Source organism: Lithobates pipiens, unplaced genomic scaffold, assembly GCF_037356315.1.
Source record: "Lithobates pipiens isolate NorthernLeopardFrog02 unplaced genomic scaffold, aLitPip1_a1.2 Scaffold_16, whole genome shotgun sequence".
In the NCBI taxonomy this organism is placed as follows: domain Eukaryota; kingdom Metazoa; phylum Chordata; class Amphibia; order Anura; family Ranidae; genus Lithobates; species Lithobates pipiens.
Window position 1 is genome coordinate 96,083,801 of NW_027507748.1, and position 12,932 is coordinate 96,096,732.

General features: G+C 42.9%; 1 long non-coding RNA gene across 1 annotated transcript in view; it reads left to right on the forward strand.

The window, feature by feature from the left end:
• Positions 1-11,111, forward strand: part of LOC143984261 (uncharacterized) — a 264,520-nt gene extending 253,409 nt beyond the window's left edge. The window contains exon 3 of the long non-coding RNA XR_013274752.1: positions 10,987-11,111. This is a non-coding gene — a long non-coding RNA (uncharacterized LOC143984261). The remainder of the gene's footprint in view (positions 1-10,986) is intronic.
• The last annotated feature ends 1,821 nt before the right edge of the window (positions 11,112-12,932 follow it).

Sequence of the window (12,932 nt, forward strand, 5' to 3'; positions counted from 1 at the left end):
TTCCACTTGTGTAAAGTATCAACAAGCTCCATTTACTGTATGTAAACCTATCCGCTAATCAAAACTGAGGCCGCGTACACACGCGGGGACTGTTCGCTCAACTTTGTTCGTCAAACAGTTTCAGCGGACAGTCCGCTCAAAATTAGCATGGACGGACTTGGCCACACACGACGAACGAACAGTCCGCTGAAACCGTGCGCGATGACGTGAACGGCACGTACGACGGGACTAGAAAACGGCGTCCTATACACTGCAATGCAACCTTCGGCGTATAAATTCTTTCTGAGCATGCGCGGAACTTAGTTTGACGAACAAGCCTACACACGCGGGGACTGTCCGCTCAAACCAAGTTTCAGCGGACAGTTTTTCGGAAATTCCGAAAAACTTTGTTCAGCAGACTGTTCGCTGAAACTGTCCGCTGAAAGCCCACACACGAGCGGACTGTCCGCTGAAACACTGTTCAGCGGACAAAGTTGAGCGAACAGTCCCCGCGTGTGTACGCGGCCTAATGGTTGCAGAACATCAGAATCTGATTACATGGGGGGTGGACACTTTGGCAAATTTGTTCCACACCTAAGCACATTTAGTGTTCCTAAATTAGATTTTCCATTAGATAAGATGTTGCGTTTGTGACTGCTGTACATGAAATGTCTGATGCAATCTGTATGAATACTACAAGAAATATGGTAGTATTTCAGTAAACTCAGGTAAGTAAAATGGATACCATCACAATTTAAACAGACAAACCTGTGTACAAGCAACTTCAGGTAGATAGATAGATAGTGAATAATGGGAAAACAGCGCTGTCTATTAATCCTAAAATATAATAATAAACAAATACAAAAAATGATATATAATAAAAGGAATTTCTGCTGCAACTTAATGTGAGATACACACAACACAATACTATTCAAAAGAGAAAGCTGCGCTGAAAAATCATAAGTGTACGTCAGGGATGTCCAAACTTTTTTCAAAGGGCCAGATTTGATGAACTGAACATGCGCGAGGGCCGACCATTTTGCCTGACATTCTTTGAACCATTAAAATTCGGTCTAAGTGTGTTCGTCCGAGCACTAATACACTGCCCAACAAGAACTCTCTTGCCTTTGTGGCTGTGTGTGGTGAAGAGATGAACTCAGGTGTATTTTTTGGATACACCGTATTTATTGGTGTATAACATGCACCTTCACTTTAAGGGGGAAGCTTCAGGGAAAAAATAATTAAAATTTTAAATAAAGAACTGTGAAGCAAAATAAGGGTCAGTGCCCATCTGCAGACCCACAATTGCCAGGAACGCAGCGCCCACCATTGCCAGAAATGCAGCGGCCACCATTGCTAGGAATGCAGTGCCCACCATTGCTAGGAATGCAGCACCCACCATTGCCAGGAATGCACTCACCATTGTCAGGATTGCTGCCACCATTGACAGGAATGTAGCCCCACCATTGCCAGGAATGCAGCCCCACCATTGCCAGGAATGCAGCCCCACCATTGCCAGGAATGCAGCCTCACCACTGCCAGGAATGCACCCACCATTGCCAGGAATTCACCCACCATTGCCAGGAATGCACCCACCATTGCCAGGAATACAGCCCCACCATTGCCAGTAATGCACCCACCATTGCCAGGAATGCAGCCCCACCATTGCCAGGAATGCACCCACCATTGCCAGGAATGCAGCCACCATTTCCAGGAATGCAGCGGCCATTGCCAGGAATTCACCCACCATTGCCAGGAATGCACCCACCATTGCTAGGAATTCACTCACCATTGCTAGGAATGCACTCACCATTGCCAGGAATGCAGCCCCACCATTGCCAGGAATGCAGCACCCACCATTGCCAGGAATGCACTCACCATTGTCAGGATTGCTGCCACCATTGACAGGAATGTAGCCCCACCATTGCCAGGAATGCAGCCCCACTATTGCCAGGAATGCAGCCCCACCATTGCCAGGAATGCAGCCCCACCACTGCCAGGAATGCACCCACCATTGCCAGGAATTCACCCACCATTGCCAGGAATGCACCCACCATTGCCAGGAATGCAGCCCCACCATTGCCAGGAATGCACCCACCATTGCCAGGAATGCAGCCCCACCATTGCCAGGAATGCACCCACCATTGCCAGGAATGCAGCCCCACCATTGCCAGGAATGCACCCACCATTGCCAGGAATGCAGCCACCATTTCCAGGAATGCAGCGGCCATTGCCAGGAATTCACCCACCATTGCCAGGAATGCACCCACCATTGCTAGGAATTCACTCACCATTACTAGGAATGCACTCACCATTGCCAGGAATGCAGCCCCACCATTGCCAGGAATGCAGCACCCACCATTGCCAGGAATGCACTCACCATTGTCAGGATTGCTGCCACCATTGACAGGAATGTAGCCCCACCATTGCCAGGAATGCAGCCCCACCATTGCCAGGAATGCAGCCCCACCACTGCCAGGAATGCACCCACCATTGCCAGGAATTCACTCACCATTGCCAGGAATGCACCCACCATTGCCAGGAATACAGCCCCACCATTGCCAGGAATGCACCCACCATTGCCAGGAATGCAGCCCCACCATTGCCAGGAATGCACCCACCATTGCCAGGAATGCAGCCACCATTTCCAGGAATGCAGCGGCCATTGCCAGGAATTCACCCACCATTGCCAGGAATGCACCCACCATTGCTAGGAATTCACTCACCATTGCTAGGAATGCACTCACCATTGCCAGGAATGCAGCCCCACCATTGCCAGGAATGCAGCACCCACCATTGCCAGGAATGCACTCACCATTGTCAGGATTGCTGCCACCATTGACAGGAATGTAGCCCCACCATTGCCAGGAATGCAGCCCCACCATTGCCAGGAATGCAGCCCCACCATTGCCAGGAATGCAGCCCCACCACTGCCAGGAATGCACCCACCATTGCCAGGAATTCACTCACCATTGCCAGGAATGCACCCACCATTGCCAGGAATACAGCCCCACCATTGCCAGGAATGCACCCACCATTGCCAGGAATGCAGCCCCACCATTGCCAGGAATGCACCCACCATTGCCAGGAATGCAGCCACCATTTCCAGGAATGCAGCGGCCATTGCCAGGAATTCACCCACCATTGCCAGGAATGCACCCACCATTGCTAGGAATTCACTCACCATTGCTAGGAATTCACTCACCATTGCCAGGAATGCAGCCACCATTGCCAGGAATGCACCCACCATTGCCAGGAATGCACCCACCATTGCTAGGAATCCACTCACCATTGCCAGGAATGCAGCCCCACAATTGCAATTGTCAGGAATGCAGCCACCATTACCATCAGTGCAGCCATGGAGGGCAGGACGAGCGCCAAAGACATCCTACAGGAGAATTTCCTGTTTACACAACGGCCTCTTTAAGAGAAAGTCCCACCTCCTCTGATGGACAGAACAGTCGTCCAATGGCAGAGATGGGACTTCCTATTACAGCTTCCGTGTAAACAGGATATTCTCCTCCTGTGTGCACGGCACTCGTCCCGCCTCCTCCCTCCGAGGCAGCAGGACTATATATCTTTTGTGACCCCGGTGCTGGGAGATCACCAGGGGCCACAAAAGATGTATATGTTTAAATAACCAGGCAGGCCGTTCAAAACCGGACCGCGGGCCGGACTTTGGACATGCCTGGTGTACGTGATATACTACACACTTATATGACAATAAGTGCTACAAATTACAGTATAATTAAACACTGCTAACATGCAAAAATGTTAATTAATCCAAATCACATTTGTATCAATTATTTCAATAACCCACGTGAAATGAGCTGTGTTAATAAATCAAAAAAAATGATACTTTAAAATGAAAGTGAATAACAAGTGCACATAGTTCACAGATTAATGGAAAGTCCACAATTGAAGTGAAAGGGATGCAAAAGATAGATCTTCAATCCTCTCAGGTGACACTGCACACAAAACCCTCAAGACGTGATAGAATACACCAAGGGGAAGATCCTCCACCAATAGATCTACTGCAGCTTACCAGCTAGCTAGACCTCTCTTTAGGGAGATCCAACGTGCCTATGGCTTATCCCCCAGCCTTTGTGCTGGAATGCATACGATGGTCCACTCAGATCCAATTACCTCCTCCTTTAATCTCTCATCCCAGCCACATTAGTAAATGATCATTGGGGCAGATAAAAACAGAAAAGGTCCCATAGCGTAACTCCGCAAATAATTTTATTAAAAACACATATGCGTCAATAATGCACTTACAGTTAAGCCGCAGGAAGAAGTAACCTTTGACGAAACGACGTAGGGTCGAGCGGCGTGCTGACGTCACCACCATTTCCCGTCTGTCCAGGGAGTGACGGGCAGTGAGAGAGAGCCGGCCGGCTCGTTATTTGGATACACGCCTTTATACAGCTTAACTGTAAGTGCATTATTGATGCAAGCACTTGTGCTGCACGTTTGAAAATGACTTGTAAAGTTATTGCTAGACTTGCCAGGCTTCACAAGTTTGTTGCACAATTGCAGCAAGTCAGCTTTGCATGACTGCAAATCAACTTTCCTTGCAAACATTCTGCAAGTCTGCTGCAAGTTCTGGATTAGTTATGTTGTGCAATAGTCATCCCACCACAGGGGTCACTGTGGCTGAATGTTAATGCTTTAAACTTGCAGAGCTCTTGCTGTAGACTCACCACTGAAACTTTGTTCTTGCTAGAGACTTGCCACTTCACAAATTTGCTACGAATTGGAAAACTGTCAACTGGAACGTGTGCTTTAAGTGCTCTGCAAGTGTACAACTTGCCAGTGAAAATGTGCAGAAAATTACCAGACTTCAACACTGCCACAAATTTGCGGAACATTATCCTTGTTATCTGGGAAGGTGCTCACTCTAACCCTCTTTAGGTGACAACTCACTTTTTCTCCTGGGCCAATGGTCCCCATGTCCAAATACTGACATTCATTCTATCCAATGGGAATACACACCATCCAATGTAATAAAAACCAAACAAAAACTCTAATACGTCCCTTTTATTTCCCAAACTAGAAAATAAAATTGTATGGAATTATGCATGAAACACTGAGTAAAGAATGAATTATCGATTAGCAGATATAGAAATATGAGAGGGTGTTCAAGTCAAACCGGGACTTTTAATTTTACAAGTGTAAATAGGGATTCTAGCAGTAATAAGTGGCACGTGTGGCCTATTACTGATAGGCAGCATACATGTTGCGTGCTAGTTCAGAGACTGTTAATCAACATGGCAGACAACAGTGTTAGTGCATGCATGAAACAGCATGTGGTGATGAAGTTTCTTGTGAACGAAGGTGTAAAACCCGCAGATATCTACAGAGGACTTCAAGCACAGTACAGTGATGAGCCACAGCAGGACATTTTAACGGTGTAAACTTTTCAAAGATGACCATATGTCCGTCAGTGACGATCCTGGCTGTGGTGGTTCCCAGACCACAGCAGTCATTCTAGTGAACATTCAGTGTGTGGAACGCCTAATCCTGGATAAACAATGCATAACCTGTTGTGAAATAGAACAAGAGACAAATCTTCCTATGGTGCACTGATGACGAAGCAAAGTAGGCCACCCTAGGGTGGTTGAAGCGTACAAATCTTTCCATGGCGAAGCTTTCCAGGCATTAGTTAAAGCTAGGATAAGTGTATAAATGTAGCAGTGATATATGTCGAAAAATAAATGCTGTTTCCACTCTTTGAAATTTGTTCTTTTATTATATAAACTCAAAAGTCCAGGTTTGACTTGAATGCCCCTTGTAGATATATAGATACATAGATAAAGAAAGTATATGGACTGTTTGTTATTCCTGGCAGTGGTGTTTGATGTTAGTCAGTGGAAGGTTTTCCCTGTTGTAACATATGCCTCTACTTCCCTTGCTCATTACTTTGATTTGTTATAATATTTCAAGAGCTATTTAGGTGAAGCATCATTGGATTCCTTTTAACATTGTACCTCAAGTAAAGCATAAAGAATCACTATGGCAACTTCCTATGTTGAATCAAAGAACAGGAAAGTGAATGGCTGTACACTCTTTGTAACCCCCCTAATGTTTTTATATAGGAAGTGTTTGTGGTTCTTGTGTTGTATCAGTGGAAAGGACTATATTTAAAATTCCCTGTGCTACTACTAAACAAAATCAATGTAATGCAGTATGACAGAGCATGGAGTTGCTTTTTACAAGTTTAGATCACCCTTTAATCTTCATATAATAAATTGGATGGATGACTTTAGCATTCAACTATTCCCTCTTCCCTTTACATATAAGATCATAGACTCCCAATCTCACGTACTTCATAAACAGCCAAAGCATATATGTCATAAGTATGGCCACTGACGCACAGAACAATGACATGAGAGGATTGGGTACCCCTTGACAACATGTGTTAAGTGTTATAGAACGAGAATGTTGCAAGTGCACTTTATTTTACAGTGTTTCAGTGGCTATCATTTGATACTCCCTAGGGAGGAGGCGGTGACGACACTTCAGGGGTCTCGTTACCCTGGATGTGTAGTGAGGAGGAGAGCTGTCCCAATACTAAACTGATCGTTCAATGCGGTTTTTATTTCTGCCTAAATGTGAGTGTATACGATGTTATTTATTAAAATAAAGTACTTTTTAAGCAATCTTGCACGATTATGTTTTATTTGCATTGAGAAATTGGAATCTGGAGAAAGAATTTGTATATGGAAAAGTCCTGGTATTCCTGGAGCCATTAGCTGAAAACCAGTATACATTCGATCAGACCCATTTGTGGATTATTTTTAAAAGAGCCAATAGACACAAGGGGGTCTTTAATTGAGGTGAGCAGGCATTCCACACGGATATGGTGGTGATTACTTGTCAGCACGTATTCTTTGCAGAGACTAACACAGAGCATGGATTGAGTTTATTCACGTTTCTTCAGCAATCAAGAGTTTTTTATATAATTGTGCATGTGGACTTTTTACATATTTTTTAAGATCACGGTTTGTCACATATTCACTGGAGTCTAATATGAAGTTTATAATTGAATTTTAGCGCACTATTAATTTTTGCTATTCTATTTTATGTGTGGTACCAGAACACATTTTAAATGGTTGCAGCTGTTTTTCATTAATATAATTAGTCACATTATTTTAGTTTTAGGTTGTTTGTTACTCATATCAGCGCTTTAGTAATATAATTTACAATCACTATGATTATAAATTTTTTTTTAGTTTTTTTTCCTTGGGCCCTCTCAGCAATGTTATGTTATGTAAAAGGAGGGTGTATATAGAGAAGTAGATGTAAACCCTAACTGAATTATGTTGCTTGTTAAAGCGCTATGTATTGTACCCTTATTTATATGTAATGTACAGGCTACTTGCGTGTTGTACCACCAGCTGTGCAGTATTGTAAGTTGCAGAGCCTTTATTTATATGTGAAAACAAGACAGAGTCTACAACAGGTACCATTGCCTTCATTCATTTGGGTCTTGTACCCAGGGTGCTATTTTTTTTATCTCCTAAATCCCCTTGGGGTGTTTGGAGGCCATTTGCTGTTGTTTTTTTTTACTTTACCCATGTGGGATAATCATGATTCAAGGACCAGGTAGACAAAAAGGTAGAGGTCATCTTTAAAGCTCTCTTTTCTTTGGCAGACCCTGCCAAGAAACCTGCAATTGCTCCTATGGCAATCTGTGTTAGGAAACGCATGCAGCAAATTCTCATTGCTGCACAAGGTTCCTGACCGTCATTCTGTACTAAATGCATAACCCGAGATCTTAGTTCCATCCACAGTCATTTAGACTTTTTATCTCAGACTTAAGCTTCTGCAACACATCCTCAGATCTCCAGGATTAGTCTTCTTTCCATCTAAATGTGCAGGATTTGAATTAAATGCTAGGCACCTGAACTCCCATGCAAAAAAGCTTCTTGAATGTTTAACCTTTGAAGGTGAATGTCTGCTTGATACCTTCTTTGATAAGCACATCCAGCTGATTAAAGGGGCTAATGCTGTGTACACACGACCGGACTTTCCGGCAGAGTAGGTCTGACGTTCTTCCCGATGGACTTTCGGTGTTCCGGCGGACTTTCCGAACGAACGGACTTGGCCACACACAATCACACCACAGTCTGACGGGTTTTGAACACGATGACGTACGACCGGACTAGAATAAGGAATTTCATAGCTGCCCTAGCGTTGGTTTTCAATCCGTCACACTAGCATACAGACGAATGGATTTTTTGACCAGACTCGAGTCTGTCAGAAAGATTTGAAACATGTTCTAAATCTAAAGTCCATCAGATTTTTTGACAGCAAAGCCACTGTTAATCCCATATTTGTGCACCAATTTTAATCTTTTCACTGGTATTATTTAATTGCATGCCACAAACATGCCAGTACGGGACATGGGTTTCTCCCCTATGTTCTTACCATCTACTTATTTAATGATACAAAATTTAGGCTAGCTGGGAGAGGATGTCCCTGCAGACTTCACTTTTTTCCCAGTGTTCAGTCACCTGAAGTTCGCTGCATATAACACAATGATAATAACTACAGATTCTGTTTTCTTCCAAGAAACAGATTTTACTGTTAAGTAAAAAAGTAAATTTTAGTTTTTTCAAAGAATGTTTGCAGCTTGTATATAGTATCAGCTATAGTATCAGCTGGTTATTTTTTATGGCATTTATTTTTTTATTTAAATAATCATATACATAGTTAAAATAGGTTTAACACTGGAGAGATCATGAGGACCCAAAATACATCAGAAATGTATTTTAGTGTTTGCAGAGATTATCCACCATGTTACAATATCCGAATGATTCTGGGTCATTCCCTTTTTTCTTTGCATCATATGTCTTCTTTACCATGCATGCAGTTTCTGTAAAAGGAAAGCATAAAGAAATTTGTAAAATCAATACTAGGATTAGTTAGTGAGTATGCACAATGATTACTAAGATATTGACACAAGCATGAAGAAATTAGTCAAATCAATGTTAAGATTAGTTAGTGATTATGCATAATGATTTCTAAGAAGTTGACACAAGCATGAAGAATGTAGCTAAATCAATGTAAAATAACGACAGACAAGACAGAGTTGTAACACGGTTTTAAAACTGACCAGGTAGTGCTCTATGTTTTGCAGATCTCCTTACAAAGCCATAGATTTTATTATCTTTCTTAATCTACCCATCTGCCAGCATGCAGAATAAACAGTGGTGGACAGAAAGCCAGCTACATTGAGTGGTAGGAATTGGCACCTTTATTATTTAATTATTAAGGCAGGATTTAATCAGAATGTTATTACTGGCTTAGAAAGGATTTGAAAAACATACCTTTACATGGAAACGTTTGGGATCGTTTTATTAATTTCTTGACAGTCATTTTTCCATATTATATCGGTCATGTGTCTAAAATAAAAATGGTGGTTTCCCTTGCAGGTTTAAGCCATAATATACTAATATGCACACTTACCTGTAAATAGAGCCCTTCGGCGCAACACTGTCATGGCTCCCCTGGCGCTTCCATCTTCACCTAGGTTAGGTATCTTCAGGCCGTCTGAATAGCCGGGCTGCAGTGACATCACTCCTATGCGTGTGCACGGCATTTACACAATTTTCTTGTCACGTGAAAAGATATGATAAAATATTTACAAAAGTGTGAGGGGTGTACGTAATTTTGAGAGATACAGTATATATTCAATAGATATACTAAACTGCTACTTAACTTCTTTATGATGGAGTCATCTCTTGGAGTCCAACTGCTTTCTCCACAATCCCCAGATCAACTCTTGCTTCTTTGTCTTCAAGAACAACTCTTGCTTCTTTGTCTGACCACATGCCTGTTCAAAGACCTCCCCTCCCCTAACTTCCTGTACATCATATCCTGTAAAGCGCTTCCTCTTCTTAGCTCATAAACTAGTCTGACTAGGTTCGCTTGCATATCAATTCTTAAAACAGCACATGGTCTTAAAAGTCTAATTGTGCTATAAAATCACCCAAAAAAATATTCATAGCAACACATTACACCTTTGATTTTATAGCATGACATTTGAAAAATGTAAACTTTTCTCAGCAGCTTTAAAACCTTGGTCCAAGAAAGGGCAAAATAAACCCCCTGTATTGTAAATGGGAGGGAAAAATTCCCTTTCGACCCCTGTATGTTCTGGATGATCGGACCTTTGTCCCTGGAAAGCTGTAACATTCATTTGAACAGAGTTAGCATTGTCCTTGCCAGTCCATAGAAAGAAAGTTCCAGATGAAAGTCCATTGTTCCCCTGGTCATAGGGAAATGCTCAGATCAAAGGCCATCAGGAAATCATCTGCATCTTCTTCAGGTTCTCATCTCCTTTTCTGGTCTGCCTCATCCTATCTGGCCTGGTCATCTGCTGCCTGCTCCACCTCTTGCTGCTCAGTACCTTAAAAAAGCAGATTATATGTTCTGTCCTACTGTGCCAACAACATAGCTCACTGCTCATACTTCTCTATTTGCCCATTTCTGGCTGCAAAACTATTGTAGGGTACCCGCTGTTGCCTTGCAACACTTTCATGGAATGATGGCAAGGCATAGATTGATCTCCAGCAAAAAGAATAAACCTGCATCTGTCTCCGCGCTGTCCTGGGAACACTGGCCTGATGTTGTCCAGTCTTCACAGCATGGCACTCTCTAGCAATGTGCCCCAAATTGAAATGGCCACAGAGTTCACGTGCAGGATAAAGAGGATGGGGCGGGATACTTTCTAAACAAGGCTATGCAGCTCCTGGCAAGGTTGCACAGTGAAGATTGCTGGATAAGTATGGGATTGGGTGGATTGCACTAAGAGAAGTCAGGGGAAGCCTTAATGAAAATGTGTGCCAAAGATACAATTGTCCTTTAATTATCATCCAGTCTCATTAACACTTGAATTTGGAGCACCAAAATATTTCTTGCACCCTTTGTGTTCCTATGCTTCTTTTTATGTATGGTTGAAAATGTATTGTAAATGATTTCATTTGCTTTCTGTTTCAGGACCAGGAAATGATAATGGCGAATCTGTGCTTGCTATGGGAAAAAAACTGCCATACAGCAGCCAACATCTCATTCAGAAACATTTGGAAATATCTATGTTAACCTTCTGATCATTTGTTCTTTAAAAACAGGTACAGCAAGTTTTTTTTTTTAGCATGTTCTCAGTTTTTCTTCAAAGTTTGAAAATGAAATGCCCATTAATTCTTATAAATTGTCTTTAAATATTCAGTGCAGACAGTGTAATTGTAATATGAACTATATTGCCAAAGCAGGGTAGCAGGACTTACATACAATATTGATCACAGTGAAATAATAGCTTCCTATAGGGTGCATAATTGAAATTACACAATCCAGATAATTGCCTTACAGTAAGCCAGTTGCACTTGGACATAATAAATTACTGATATTAATACTCAGGATCTTCTTGAAAAAAAGTAAAGGAGCAAAAAGTAAAAGTAAAAAAAGAGTAAAGACCTCTTATAAACAGGTGTAAAGGAGCGCAATGGGGCCTATGTAAGCATGTACCAGGGTAAAATTCTTCTTTATTATATAGAATTCTTCTATATACTTTCAGTATTGCAATGTAATATTCCTGTTAAGAGGAGCTTACCATTGTTTATTACTTAGATAGTGGTGCAAACTGGAATGGGTACAATTATGGACTCTGATCCATGGTTGTCATATTTTTGGACAGGTGTGCCAGATACGTGATACTGTAAAAAAAAAAAAAAAAAAAAAAAAAAAAAAAAGCATTTAAAGCATTAAAGTGGTAGTAAACCCTCCCATATACCCAGTGAAGATGAAACACACAAAGATGAAACAAATCCTCCTACATACGTTTTTATTGTTTATCTGCAGTCTTCTCTTTTATACATCCATTCAAAGTGCTGAATTTAGATAAAATCCTTCTACATCTTTTAGTAGCACAGAGAAGGGGACATGGAGCTGCAATTAGAGCTCTTGTACACTGCGTGAGAGCTGATTGGAGGAAAAGGACAACCCATCCACACACGGCACACAACTTGTTGTAAATAGACAAGCTGCGTGCTGAGCTCTCCATCCCATCACCATTTTATCTCTAGTGTTGGAACAACTTGATTTTATCTCTAGTGCTGGGACAACTCAGAAGTGACACATGCTGATAACAGAGGAATGAAGCCCTGGAGAGACACTCAGAGGTTTGGAGAGAGACAAGTAAACACTACAGATATATATGCGCTTTGTTCAGATTTCATGACTGAGGTTTACAATGTCAGATAGATACAGTAGGTGACCACGATATTGTGTCAATCTCCCCGCTTTTATCGGCGAGATTGACACCCTGCAAGCCCCGCCGCGGGAGCCAGGGCCAAGCGGGCTCGCATTGGGAAAGGAAAAATGAGTTTTTTCTTTTCCCAATGAGTGACAAGCATTGCTGACATTGAGGCCTGGTTCACACTGGTGCGGGCATCCGACTTGGATTCCCGCCAATACCAGGCACTGTGTTTGGTTTGAATCTTGAGGGAGAACTCCACGGCAAATTTTAAATAAAAACCAGCTTGGGTTCCCCTCCAGGAGAATACCAGGCCCTTAGGTCTGGTATGGATTTTAAGGGGAACCCCTATGCCGAAAAAACGGTGTGGGGTCCCCCCAAAATCCATACCAGACCCATATCCGAGCACGCAGCCTGGCCAGTCAGGAAAGGGGGTGGGGACAGGTGAGCACCCCTCCCCTGAGTTGTACCAGGCTGCATGACCTCAACATGGGGGGTGGGTGCTTTGGGGAATGGGGCACCCTGTGGCTCCCCACCCCAAAGCACCTTGTCCCCATGTTGATGAGGACAAGGGCCTCTTCCCGACAACCCTGGCTGTTGGTTGTCGGGGTCTGCTGGCGGTGGGCTTATCGTAATCCAGGAGCCCCCTTTAATAAGAGAGCCCCCAGATCCCGGCCCCCCACCCTATGTGAAT